The sequence below is a fragment of the Somniosus microcephalus genome, unplaced genomic scaffold, assembly GCF_052327205.1.
Source record: "Somniosus microcephalus isolate GS21.2 unplaced genomic scaffold, FLI_Smic_1.0 unresolved_chr3, whole genome shotgun sequence".
NCBI lineage: Eukaryota > Metazoa > Chordata > Chondrichthyes > Squaliformes > Somniosidae > Somniosus > Somniosus microcephalus.
Genome location: NW_028225181.1, coordinates 2500001 through 2514296, shown reverse-complemented (window position 1 = coordinate 2514296; position 14296 = coordinate 2500001). Strand labels below are relative to the sequence as shown.

The 14296-nt window shown below is 48.3% G+C and overlaps 1 pseudogene across 1 annotated transcript in view; it reads right to left on the bottom strand.

The window, feature by feature from the left end:
• Positions 1-11771: 11771 nt before the first annotated feature.
• The window catches only part of LOC147091171 (uncharacterized), a 133828-nt pseudogene continuing 131303 nt past the window's right edge, over positions 11772-14296 (bottom strand). Inside the window, exon 10 of the transcript XR_015075173.1 lies at positions 11772-12941. The product of XR_015075173.1 is annotated as an uncharacterized LOC147091171 (transcript). The remainder of the gene's footprint in view (positions 12942-14296) is intronic.

Sequence of the window (14296 nt, the reverse complement as noted above, 5' to 3'; positions counted from 1 at the left end):
AGTAGGGAAGTAAGATTCTTCAGTGGGAATATCTTCACACAGTGAGAAACAGACAGTGATACTAAGGTTGTAACCATCTGTTTGATGAGAGAAAGATAGACAGAAAGAAAGATTTGCATCTGTATCGTGCCTCAGGATGTCCAAAGCGCTTAACAGCCAATGAAGTACTTTTTGAAGTGTAGTCACAGTTGTAATTTAGGAAACGTAGCAGCCCATTTGTGCACAGCAAGCTCCCACAAACAGCGATGTATCAATGATCAGATTAGAGTGGAGAGAAAGATCCCAATCCTTGGAACGGAGGCCTTAAAGACTTACAACAACAACTTGCGTCTATACAGCGCCTTTAACGTAGAGAAACATCCCAAGATGCTTCACAGGAGCCTAAATCAGCAACATTTGATGCCGAGCCACATGAGATATTGGGACAGGTTTTAATGAGGATCTTGCAGCAGGAGAGGTGAAGAGGTTTAGGGAGGGAATTGCATAGCTTGGGGCCAAGGCCACCAATGGTGGAGTGGTTAAAATCGGGGGTGCGCAAGAGGACAGAAATGGAGGATTGCAGTGATCACGGAGGGGTGGAAGAAGTTAGAGATAGGGAGGGGTCGAGGGCATGGAGGGATTTTCAAACAAGGATGAGATTTTTTTTGAATCAATCATTTGCTGGACCGGGAGTCAATGAAGATCAGATAAGAACCTTCCTGAGAAACACCAGAGCCTGAAACTGGGCAATTAGGGAGGTTGAGTGAAGTAAATGGAGTGAGGGATCTGTAGGGACAAGGACAGAATTTAAATCAGCGTTCACAGAAACATTATCCAGGACACCTCTTGATGTAACTTTGAAACAGGCCAATTGTCATGTAGAAGGAGTAAGCAGAAGGTATAAGCAGTGGGTGCTAGAACTGAAACCGTGTTAAAATCTGATCAATCTGTATAGCGAACTCGGGACTGTAACACGTTTGATTATCTGGCTAAAACTCGCAAGGATTTGTCGGAAGCAGTGGCTGTTGTGTGCAATTATTTTATGCTTAATAAATCTGTGACATCAGACATTCAGTGTTGTTAATGCTATTGATTAAAGGAGTGAATTATAAGTAACCACATACGCATTTACACCTTCTCTAACATAGGCCAACTCCTCTCTCCATTCACTCAATACCCAATCTAGGCCTACACTTGACTCCAGTCCCTCACAACCCGAGCTGGACCTACAACGGACTCCAATCCCTCACTGCCGGGTCTGGCACCACAGCTCACTCCAGTCTCTCACAATCCGGTCATGGGCCTACAGCTGACTCCAGGCATTCACTACAGGGTCTGGATTATACCTGACTCCAGTCCCTCACTACCCGCTCTGGATCTACACGACACTCCAGACTCTCACTACCCAATCTGGGATTACACCCGAATCCAGTTCCACACTAACCGGTGTGGGCCTACACACTAATGCACTACCTCAGTTCCCACTCTGCGCGTACACCTCACATCAGTCCCTTAGTACCTGGACTGATTATCCCCACTCCACTCCCCCTCAGCCAACCAATCCCCTAAACCTTACTGCCCAACTCCCCTCCCCCTCAATACCCCACTCACCGCCCAACTCACCACAACCTCACCTCTCCAATCACCTCCCCCACACTGCCCCACTCCCCTCCACTTACTGTCCCACACCCCTCATCATCACCACCTCACTCCCCTCCCTCTCATCACCCCAAACCCCTCCCAATCACCGCCCCTCTCCGCTCCCCGTCAACGCCCGACCCCACTTCGCTCCCTGTCATCACCCTAATACCCTCCCAATCAATGCAACTCTCCACTCCCCCTAACCTCCCCACTCCACTCCACCATATCCACGCCACTCCCCTCCCCTTCACCACCCCACTCCACTCGCCCTCATTGCCCTACTCCACCACCGCTCACCGCCTGACTCCCCATCCCCTCACGGAACGACTCCCCACCCCCACTCCCAGCCTCTCTCCCCTCTCCCTGACCGCTGCACTCCCCTACCACTCAACGCCCCACTTCCCTCCCATTCAACACCTCATGCCCAATCCCCTCCGCAGTCCACTCCCCTCAAGGTCACCCTCCCACTTCCCTCCCTGGTAACCGCCACACTCGACTCCTGACCACCACCCCACTCCTCATCCAGCACTGCCCCACCCTGCTCCCTCACCACCCCACACCCTTTCCCAGTAACCTTCCCAATTGCATTACTCTCAGCGCCCCACTCCACTTCCACTCACCGCGCCACTTGTCATCTCTCAACCACACTCCACTCACCCTCAATGACTTGCTCCCCTCCCCCTCACCATCCGAAACATCTCGCCCAGTCCCCACACTGCCCAATGCCCTCCCACTCCTCACCAACCCATTCTCCTCCTCACCAACTCACTACCCTCCCACAATTCACCCCTCTCCCCAACCCCTCATCACCCGTCTCCCCAACCCCATATTGCCCCACTGCCCTCCCACTCACCATTCCTCTCCCCTCCCACTCACTGCCCTACTGCCCTCCACCTTAGCGCCCCAATCCCCTCACACTCAGCAACCAACTCCCCTCCCCTCTCTACTCAGCTTCCCACTCTTCACCATCCTTCACCCCACAGCTCCCCTCCCCCTCATCGCCTCTCTCCCCTCCCCCTCATCGCCACACTCCCCATCTCACCATCCAGATCTCTCCCCCTCACCACCATCCACAACCGTCCCACCCACGCCCCTCCCCTCCCGCTCAGCACCCCACTACTCTCCCCAATCCCCTCCCCCACAACTCCAAACTGCGCAGCTGTCCCCACCCCACTCATACACTTACTGCCCCACCACCCAGGCCCTCACTGCCCCACTTCTCTCGCCCCACTCGCCTTCATCTCACCGACCCCTTCAAGCCCCACAACACTGCCCCTCACTGGCCCACTCATCTGCGACTTCTCTCCCTCCTTCTCCCCTCCGGACCCTCCTTCTCCCTCCTTCTCCCATCCCCCATCCTCCTTCGCCCCTCCACCTCCCTCCTTCATCCCTCCCCCTCCCCATACCCAGAGGTGACCTCACCGCGTAGGCTTCTCCACCAACATGGCCGCCCCCACGGATCCGCAGGAACCGCCCCTTCTCCACGGTCACGGGCTCGGTTGAACCGCTATCCCACAGTGCAGCGCCTCCCTGAGCTACCGTTCCAATGGGGCATCTGCCCACCCGGCCCCTGATGGACAGGTAGGCGAACCAAAGAAACGGCTGCTGCTATTTATGACCAATGTCAGCACATCGCTGCTCCACTGAGACCGCGCCTCCCGCCGGCACTGTGATGGACAACTGGGCCAAACAATGGCTGAGGGGCGCTGCCGTGCTTTGTCCAATCGGAGCGCTGCCTTGCTGTTCAAGTTCAGTCTGGCATTAATGCATCATTCCCCAACAAACGTCTGAAAGTCACCTTCCGATTAGGCACTTTACAGCCTTCCGGACTCAATATCGATTCCAACAATTTCAGATCATAACCTCGGCCCCCATTACATTTTTACATGTATTTTTTGATCCACACTATTGTTTTGTGCCCTTCTCCCTTTATATCTCTCCCACATTGCAGCTGTCTCATTCTGCCAGCGCATTTCACACCTAATCTAGAGCTGTCTTTTGTCTCCAGCAGTCCTATCACCATCTCGTCTGGTTTTGAATACCTCTTAATGTCTCTGCACTTCTCTTTTGTTCTTTCACCCCCATTTCCCAGCCCCCAAACTGGCCTTTAATCTGTTTCATTTCCTGTGTTTTCTCAGTCGTGACGAAGGGTTTCGACCCGAAACGTTGACGCTATTTCTCTCTCCACGGATGTTGCCTGGCCTGCTGAGTTTTTCCAGCATTTTCTGTTGTTATCTCTGAAAGTCATTGCCCGACCAGCGTCATTGCGTCATATCGCTTTGACGGACAGTCGAGTGAGGCGCTGCGGGGCGCTGGAACCAATGAGAAACAGCAGGGGGCATCAGCTCTCCTTAAAGCCGAGCGGACCACACTGAATTATGGTTGTGCAAATATATTTCACTGATGTCAATCAAAGAGGGAACCAAACTGTGGAAAGTCAGTGGATGGGGGAGGAAGAAAGCAAGGGGAGATGAAGGGAGACAGATGGAGGGGAAAAGGGAACGAAATAGGGGAAGGGCAATTCAATTGGGAAAGTGGAAAAAACAGTATCATAACACAACAGGATGCCATCCGTCCCATCTTGTTTGTGCCGGCTCTTTGGTAGTACTACCCATTTAATCCCAATCCGCTGTTCTTGCCCCATAGAACTGCAAACATTTCCCTTCAAGTGATTTATCCGATTTCCTTTTGAACGTTACTGTTGAATCTGCTTCCACCGCCCTTTCAGGCAGCGCGTTCCAGATCACACCATCTCGCTGAGAAAAACAATTTCCTCCATTCGCCTCTGGTTCTTTTGCCAATCACCTTAAATCTGTGTCCTCTGTTTATTGACCCTTCTGCCACTGGAAACATTTTCTCCTTGTTTACTCCATCAAAAACCCTTCATGATTTTGAATTCCACTATCAAATCTCCTCTTACCATTCTCTGCTCTAAGGAGAACAATCGCAGCGTCTCCAGTTTCTCCACATAAGTGAAGTCCATCCTCCCTGGAACTATTCTCAGAAATCTCTTTTGGAGCCTCTCCAAGGCCTTGACATCCTTCCTAAAGTGTGCATAACCTCCTTGCTTTTCTACACTATTCTTCTAATATTAAAGCCAAGGTTCCTGTAAGATTTTTTTATTAGCCTTCATAACTTGTCCTCCAATTCAAAAGATTAGTGTTCATACACCACATGTCTCTCTGTTACTCCACCCCATTTTAAATTGTACCATTTAGATCCTATTTTCTCTCCATATAATTGTTCTGACCAAAGTTTATCACTTCACACTTCTCTGTGTTCAATTTCATCTGCCCTGTGTCTGCCCATTTCACTAGTCTGTCTATGTCCTCCTGAAGTCTGCTCCTGTCCTTCGCATAAATTATTACTTTTCTGAGATCTATATCAGCTGCAAACATTGAAATCATGCCCGGTGTACCGAAGCCCTGCTCATTAATATATATCAAACAGGGCAATGATGCCAACTCCGACCGTTGTGAAACACCACTGCACATTTCCCTCCAATTCAAGGACTATCGTTCACCACTTCTCTCTGTTTGCTGTCCCTTAGAAAATGTCATATCCGTGGTGCGACTGTCAATTTAATCCAATGGGCTTTAATTTTTCTAACACATCTATTATGTTGTACTTTACCCAATGTCTTTTGAAAGTCCATGTACACAACATCAACCGTACTATCCTCATCGTACCTCTCCATCACTTCATCAAAGATCAAGTTAGTCAAACACGATGTGCATTTAATAAATCTTTGCTGACCTAAATTTATTAGCCCATGCTTTTCCAAGTGCAAATTCATGTTGTTCTGGATTAATGTGTCTAAAGGTTTCCCCACCAGCGACATTAGGCTGACTGGCCTGCAGTTGCCTGCTTTATCCCTCTCCCCCTTTTTGAACAGAGGTGTACCATTTGCATTCCTCCAATCCTCTGGCACTACTTCAAAAGGGCTCATTACGAGTTCCCTTGTTTTCTGTGGTGTTCAACAATGATTTAGACTTCAATGTTGGGGGCATGATTAAGAAGTTTGCAGATGATGCAAAAATTGACTGTGTTTTTGATAGTGAGGAAGAAAGCTGTAGGCTGCAGGAAGATTTCAATGGACTGGTCAGGTGGGCAGAAAAGTTGCAATTGGAATTCAATCTAGAGAAGAGTGAGGTAATGCATTTGGGGAGGTTTAACGAGGTAAGGAAATACACAATAAATAGGAGGATACTGAGAAGTGCAGAGGCAGTGAGGGGCCTTGGCGTGCAGGTCCACAGATCCCTGAAGGAAGCAGGACAGGTAGATGAGATGGTTATGAAGAAATACGGGATATATTCCTTTGTTAGCTGTGGCATAGAATGTAAGAGCAGTGATTTTATGCTTCAACTGCATAAAACACTAATTAGGCCACAGCTAGAGTATGGCGTAATGTTCTGGTCACACATTACAGGAAATATGTGATTGCACTGGAGAGGATAGAGAGGAGATTTAATAGAACGTTGCCATGATGGGAGAATTTTAGCTGTGTTGATAGATTAGATAGGCTGGTGTTGTTTTCTTTGGGGCAGAGGGGCTGAGGGGTGATTTAATTTGAGGTGTATAAAATTATGAGGGGCGTAGATAGAGTGGTTAGGAGGGACCTATTTCACCTAGCAATGAGATCAATAACCAGAGGGCATAGAGCTAAAGTAATTGGTAGAAGGATTAAAGGGGATTTGAGGCGAACATTTTTTCACCCAGAGGTTGCTGCGGTTCTGAAATTCACTGCCTGAATGGGTGGTAGAGGCACATTTAAAGAAAGAAACACTTGCATTTATATTGTGCTTTTCACGACCTCAGGACATCCCAAAGCGCTTTACAGCCAAAGAAGAGGCGAGAGTGCTACCCACTGAGCCACAGCTGACATAACTACTTTAAAAAGTTAAAGGCGCTATATAAATGCAAGTTGTTGTTTTTGTTTTCATCTAGGGAGCTCGAGCTTTCGAGGCCCTTCAGATCCCCTCATGGGAATATTTCTAGCCTGTAGCTGAACCACCTCCTCTTTGAAATCCTCCCGTTGTTCAATTACTGTTTTGCCGACCAATCTTCAATTCCAAAGCACCTGGGCAATTATGATGATATGATCACTGTTCTCGTAAACCCCCCCCCCCGACTGAAACATGCATCACTTCCTCCGTTCATGTCCCAGAACTAGATCCAGCACTGATTCCTTCCTCGTTGGACTGGTCAGGAAAGTTCCCTTGTACACATTTGAGGATTACCTCCCCATCTTTGCCGTTTACACTGTTTCAATTACAGACTATATTAGGATAATTGAAGTCTCCCTTTATCACTACCCTGTAATTCTTACATGTTTCAGCAATTGGCCTGCAAATTTGCTCAATTTATCTCCTTCCCACTATTTGTTGGCCTAAAGTGTACACCGAGAAGCTTAATATCTCCTTTTTTGTTGCTTAATTCTAACCAAATAGATTCTGTCTTTGGTCCCTCATCTACCTCATCCCTGTCCAGTGCTGTAATAGTTACTTTAATCAATACTGCTACACACGCTCCTTTCTATGCTTCCCTATCTTTCCTGAATAGCTTGTAGCCAGGAATATTAAGTTCCTAATCCGCCCCTTCTTGGAGCCAGGTCTCTGTTATTGCCACTGTATCATACTCGCATGTGGTGACTTGTGCCTGCTGCTCACCAACCTTATTTACCACACGCCATTTATGTACATGCACTCCAACCCCATGATAGACTGCCTCGCAATTGCCTCCAGTCTGATCCCTCCTGTTTCTGAACGACTCTATACTCTAGTGCTACTTGCCTCTCCCAGTCATCTGTGCACCTTTTTTCTCCTCCTCAAATGTTTCATCCTGTTGGCAATCTCCCAGCCAAATTAGTTTAAACCCTCCCAACAGCACAGTTGTGGAGAAGTAGGAATGACAGGGGGAGAAGGGAGAAAGAAATGTGGGAATGGGAATGAAATGAGAGACGAGGGAAATAAATGGGAGACGAGGGAATGAAATGGTGAATTGGAAAGGAATGGGGGGAAGCCGGTGTTAAGATTTCAGGTCCGCCGATTGTGCGGGGAATGTGGGCTCGGTGCGTCTCACAGGAAGTGACCTCATCCCGCTGATGTGATCATCAACATGGCCACTGCCGGCACCACCATCCTGTCCGCCATCTTGTCAATACCCTCCGCATAGACCAGTCAGAGTGAGAGAGAGAGAGAACGGGAAAGATTGAGAAAGAGAGAGACAGAGAAAGAGGAGTAAAGAGACAGGGACATAGGGAGTGAGATAAAGAGAGAGAGAGGGAAATGGACCAAGTGGGGAAAGAGAGAGAGAGATAAAGGGTGAGAGGGAGAGAGACACAGAGCGAGATGAAGAGAGAGAGAGAGAGAGTTAGCTGGGTATGCTACATCCTGTTCCAGGAAAGCAGGACGCGGGGCGTAAGTGGGACCAGAAACACCTTATAAGACGTAAGAAATATGAGCAGGAGTAGGCCATTCGGCCCCTCGAGCCTGCTCCACCATTATATAAGATCATGGCTGATGTTCGACCTCAATACCACCTTCTCGCAATATCCACATAATCTTTGATTCCACGAGAGTCCAAAAACCTACATATTTCAGTCTTGAATATGCTCAATGACAGAGATTCCACAGCCCTCTGAGGTAGAGCATTCCAAAGATTCACAACCCTCTGAGTGAAACAAGTTCTTCTCATCTCAGTCATAAATGGCCGACCACTTATGCTGAGATTATGACCCCTAATTCAAGACACTCCAGCCAGGGGAAGCAGCCTCTCAACGTCTACCCTGTCAATCCCTTCAGAATCTTATATGTTTCAATGAGATCAGCTCTCATTCTTCTAACCAACTGAGCGTATCGACCCATTCTACTCAATTTCTCCTCCTACGACAGCCCTCTCATCGAAGGAATCATTCGAGGGAACCTTCGTTACACCCCCTCTAAGATAAGTATATCCTTCCTTAGGTACGGAGACCGTTTTTGCACAGTACTCCAGGTGTGGTCTCACGAAAGTCCTGTACAATAGCAGCAAGACTTTCTTACTCTTGTATTCCAAACCACGTGCATTAAATGCCAACATACTATTAGCCTTGCGAATTGCTGGCTCTACCTGCATGTTAACTTTTTGTGTTTTGTGTACAAGCACATCCAAAATCCCTTCGAACACCAACATTTAAAAGTTTCCCAACATTTAAAAATATTCTGTATTTCTATCTAACACCCAAAATGAATAACCTCACACTTCCCCACATTATACTCCATCTGCCACCTTCTTTCCCACTCACTTAACCTGTTTATGTCCCTTTGCCGGCTCTTTATGTCCACCTTAAGCTCATTTTCCCACCTAACTTTGTATCATCAGCAAATTTGTACACTTTACACTCGGTCCTTCATATAAATCATTCATATAGATTGTAAATAGCTAAAGCCCCAGCATTGATCCTTGCAGCACCCAACAATAACAGTCTGCCAACCTGAAAATTGCCCGTTTATTCCTATTCTCTGTTCCCTGTCCTCATATAAACCACACGGTCTTAGAGGTCGTCCGCAGGTACAATTCTAGACTCAACGGGGAATGTAGCTGAGCCAGTGGAAATATGGAAGCAAGGAGCGGTGTAACCGTGATTGGCGGTGATCTGGATCGTGCTGAGCCCCAGCCGAGCTATGCTGGGAGCTGTTCTGTTTCCAGTTTTCCTTATTCAATCACGGGATGTGGGAGCCACTGGCAAGGCCATCCTTTATTGTCCATCCTCAGTTGCTCTTGAGTAGGCGGTGGTGAGCCGCTGCAGTACGCAGTGCTGTTATGGTGGTGGGGCTGGGAGGCGGGGTGGGAGGGGGCGGTGGCGGCGGGGAGAATTCCAGGATTTGGTCCAAAAGATGTTGAATTAATGGCGATATATTTCCAAGTCAGCCTGCGTGATTTGGAGGTGGTCGTTCACCCATGTGCCTGCTGCCATGTCCTTCTATGTGGAAGAGGTCGCGGGTTTCGGAGGTGCTGCCACAGAAGCCTTGGCGAGTTGCTGCAGTGCATCTTGTAGATGGTACACACTGCAGCCATGGTGCGCCGGTGGAGGAGGGAGTGAATGTTAAGGTGGTGGATGGGGTGCCAAACAAGCAGGATATTTTGTCCTGGATGGTGTCGACCTTATTGAGTGTTGTTGGAGCTGCACTCATCCAGGCAAGTGGAGAGCATTCCATCACACTCCTGACTTTTGTCTTGTAAACGGAGGAAAGGATTTGGGGAGAAACAAAATGAGACACTCGGAAAAACCCAGCCTCTGATCTGCTCTTGTAGCTACAGTATTTATGTGGCTGTTTCCGTTAAGGTTCTGGCCATGGGATAACCCACGATGTTGCTGGTGTTGGATTCATCGATAGTAATGCAAGTAAATGTCAAGGGGTGGTGCTTATACACTCTCTTGTTGGAGATGGCTCTTGTGTGGCGGGAAAGTTACTTGCCACTTATTAGCTCCAACCTGAATGTGGTCCAGCACTTGCGGCATGTGGGCACGGACAGCTTAATTATCAGAGGAGTAGCGAATGGAGCTGAGCACTGGGTAATCAACAGCAATCATCCCCACTTCTGACCTTATGTTGGAGGGAAGGTCATTCATGAAGCAGCTGAAGATGTTTGGGCCTAGGGCACTGCCCTGAGGCACTCCAGCAGCGATGTCCTGTGGCTGAGGTCATTGACCTCCACAACCATCTTCCTTTAAGCTAGGTGTGACTCAAAGGGGGTGGGATTCACATTGACTATAAGATCAGCTTCGGGGCGAGTTGAGTAACTGGGTGGAAGCCTGCAGGAGAACAAAGCAGAGTGGGCTGTTGAAGGATCATCAGGGACTTTTTTCCCCATCTGAGCCAAACTGGTACCAAATCAGGTCCATTCCATTGGCATTGCTGGAGGAACAAAAACCAAGATCCATCTAGTTCACCTTCTCCCATCCTGGTAGGCGCAGGGTACAATGATAATGGAGTTGTTGACTAATCACAGCAATCAATCTCATTCAATTAGCCTACAGCAGACCCAGACATGAGATGAGGAAACCCCCCAGTGGTGGAGAGCTTTGGGAACCATAGATCCAAAGTCACCTGTTCCTCCCCAGCCACGCTACGCTTAACACGTCATGGCTCAAGTTACTGATACACTTTCCGCAAGAGAAGTCTCTTCAATGTGCAGGGAATATCTGCTTCCAGCATCTCCCTGGGGATCCTGTTCCATAGATTGACTGATTGTTTGCTGCAATAACATTATTGCAGATTCATTTTTTGGTAAAATAATTACAAGGCTAATGAAATGTTAGGCTTTATCTCAAAGGGGGCTGAAATAAAGAGAGCTGGATTTATGCTACAGTTGTATGAAGCTCTGGTCAGACCCATCTGGAGAAACTGTGTTCAGTTCTGGGCACCGCACCTCAGGAAGGATGAATTGAACTTGGAGTGGGTGCAGCGCAGATTCACCAGAATGATACCGGGGCTAAAAGGGGTAAATTATGAGGAAGGGGTGCAGAGACTGGACAAGTATTCCCTCAAGTGTAGGAGGTTAACGGGTGATCTACTTGAGGTGTTTAAGATGATTAAAGGAGTTGATAGTGTAGATAGAGAGAAACTACGTCCAGAAAAAGGGAGCACAACCACAAAATTAGAGCTAGGCCGTTCAGGGGTGATGTCAGGAAGCAATTATTCACAAAAAAGTTAGTGGAAACCTGGAGATCCCTCCCCCAAAAACATGTAGCTGTTAGAGTTCAGTTACACATTTCAAAACGGAATGTTGTGTTAAGTAAGGGTATTTAGGGATATCGAACCAAGGTGGGCAAATCGGGTTAAGATACAGATGAGCCATGATCTCATTGAATGTGGGACAGGCTCGATGGGCTGAACCACCTACTCCTGATCCTGTGTTCCTATTTAACCCCTTGAGTCAGATGGATTTGCCAATGTGTCCACATTGAGCAAAATACAATGGAGCAGCACGAGGTGCTGGGAATGGGGGACAGGCCCACCAGTTACTGTAGTATCCCATCTGATCCCAGACATCACCAATCATCTAACAGCGAGCGTTCCTTACCGAAAAAACACAGGTTTCTCATGATCAGATGATCAAGCCATTTCTCCAATATCAATAAGCTTCTTGAAACGTTCAGATTGAGAGTTCAAAGATTTATTGAGCACAAAGATCATGCAATAGCAAATAAACATACACTAAAAAGATCACGCTTCCAAACACACCCGATCGTCAGGGAATCAAATGGATTACATTTCTGAGCTCAGTATTCAGGCCCTTCAAACCATTGCAATCGAAATCCTCATTACCCTCTGCCACTTTATTCATTCCTTTCTAAGCTACAGGTTCCCTTGTCCAAATGTCCATCAGTAGAAGCTACACAGCCCTGGCCATGTCTGCCTCACGTGTGCAGTTTTCCACCTTTACACTGCAGAATGGTGACCAATGGGTAATTTTACAACACTTCTATTGATTGACGTGGGTGAAGATGGGAACATCTCGCTTCCCACTTCCTCGGGAATAAAACTCCGGATAAGGAGAATCTCACAGGACCCGCCCCTTATCAGTAACTTCAGTTAATAAAGCTGGTGTCCTTACTGTTTCCACTGGGCTCATGAGCTCGGTATAACTTATTTACTTCGTTATCTTATCAAGCATTTAGCTTTTTTCACACATAATTGCTATTCTACCAAATAAAATCTTTACTTATAATTAAATGTTTGATTCTGTAAAGTCCAGAACCAACTATTTCCCCCACTCTGCTGAAACCCCAATTAAAAAGATGAGATCTACACAGAGGTTCTCCTTTTACCACGACTATCTGTTGCCCTTGCACCTGTTATCAGTGCTGAATGCTCCCTGAAGCTTAGGAATCTCTACACAATGGTAGGTCTTTAATGAAGTTCCCTCATTAAGCAGGAGATCACTTCCTCCTGAACTGGGCCGGATCTCTACGGTCAGTCTCGGTTCAGCAGTCCAGTGGTCACTACTTAAAAATGGAATGGTATTTAACACAGCAAAGGCTACAAGCTCCCACACACCTGCAGTATGAAGAGGAATCAATAGCGATATAAGAATTGCACACACCTAGTTGGAGATTAACCCTTTGCTGACAGTTTCCTTGGGTTAAACAAGTTGAAGGTGAGGCAGAGCCATAATCGAGCGAGGCTGTGAAACACACGGAGACGGGATCACGGGCTCCGGGCGCTCGCTGACATGGTCGGTCACCTTCATTCTTCCACAACCGAGCACTCAAGGTCATCCGGACTCAAATCGAACCCCTCGTTCGCACATTGATCCTTCAACATCAGCTTCACCTGCAACACAGACAGGAGAAAGGATGAGTGTTGCAGCAAGGATGGGGAGGGAAGAGAGATAGACAGAGAGATAGACAGAGAGAGACAGTGACAGAGATAGACAATGTATGAGAAATATAGAGACAGAGACAGTGACAGAGAGAGAGCAAGAGAGAGATAGACAGAGAGAGACAGTGAAAGAGAGAGAAAGACAGAGTCAGAGAGAGAAAGATAGAGACAGATGGAGAGAGAGAGAAAGAGAGGGTGTGTGAGAAACAGGGAGAGAGACAGACAGGCAGAGAGAGAGAGACAGTGAGAGATAGAATGGGGGAGAAACAGCGACATACAGAGAGAGGAAGAGACAGAGGGGGAGAGAGAGACACAGAGAAAATGAGCGACAAAGTGATTTGATCCTACCCTCAGCAAGTCATTCAGCCCCTCGAGCCTGTTACACAGGAACATGAGGAGGCCATTCAGCCCCACGAGCCTGTTACACAGGAACAGGAGGAGGCCATTCAGCCGCTAGAGCCTGTCACACAGGAACAGGAGGAGGCCATTCAGCCCTTCGAGCCTGTTACACAGGAACAGGAGGAGGTCATTCAGCCCCTCGAGCCTGTTACACAGGAACAGGAGGAGGCCATTCAGCCCCTCGAGCCTGTTACACAGGAACAGGTGGAGGCAATTCAGCCCCTCGAGCCTGTTACACAGGAACATGAGGAGGCCATTCAGCCCCTAGAGCCTGTTACACAGGAACAGGAGGAGGCCATTCAGCCCCTCGAGCCTGTCACACAGGAACATGAGGAGGCCATTCAGCCCCTACAGCCTATTACACAGGAGCAGGAGGAGGCAGTTCTGCGCTCGAACCTGCTACAAAAGAACAGGAGGAGGCAATTCAGCCCTTCCAGCCTGTTACACAGGAACAGGAGGAGGCCATCCAGCCCCTACAGCCTATTACACAGGAACAGGAGGAGGTCATTCAGCCCTCGAACCTGCTACACAGGAACAGGATGAGGCCATTCATCCCCTCGAGCCTGTTACACAGGAACAGGAGGAGACCATTCAGCCCCTCGAGCCTGTTGAACAGGAACAGAAGGAGGCCATTCAGACCCTCGAGCCTGCTACACATGAACAGGAGGAGGCCCGTTTGCACCTCGAGCCTGTTACACAGAAACAGGAGCAGGCCATTCAGCACCACGAGCCTGTTACACAGGAACAGGAGGGCGCCATTCAGCCCCTCGAGCCTGTTACACAGGAACAGGAGGAGGCAATTCAGCCCCTTGAGCCTGTTACACAGGAACAGGAGGAGGTCATTCAGCCCCTCGAGCCTGTTACACAGCAACAGGAGGAGGCCATTCAGCCCCTTGATCCTGATACAC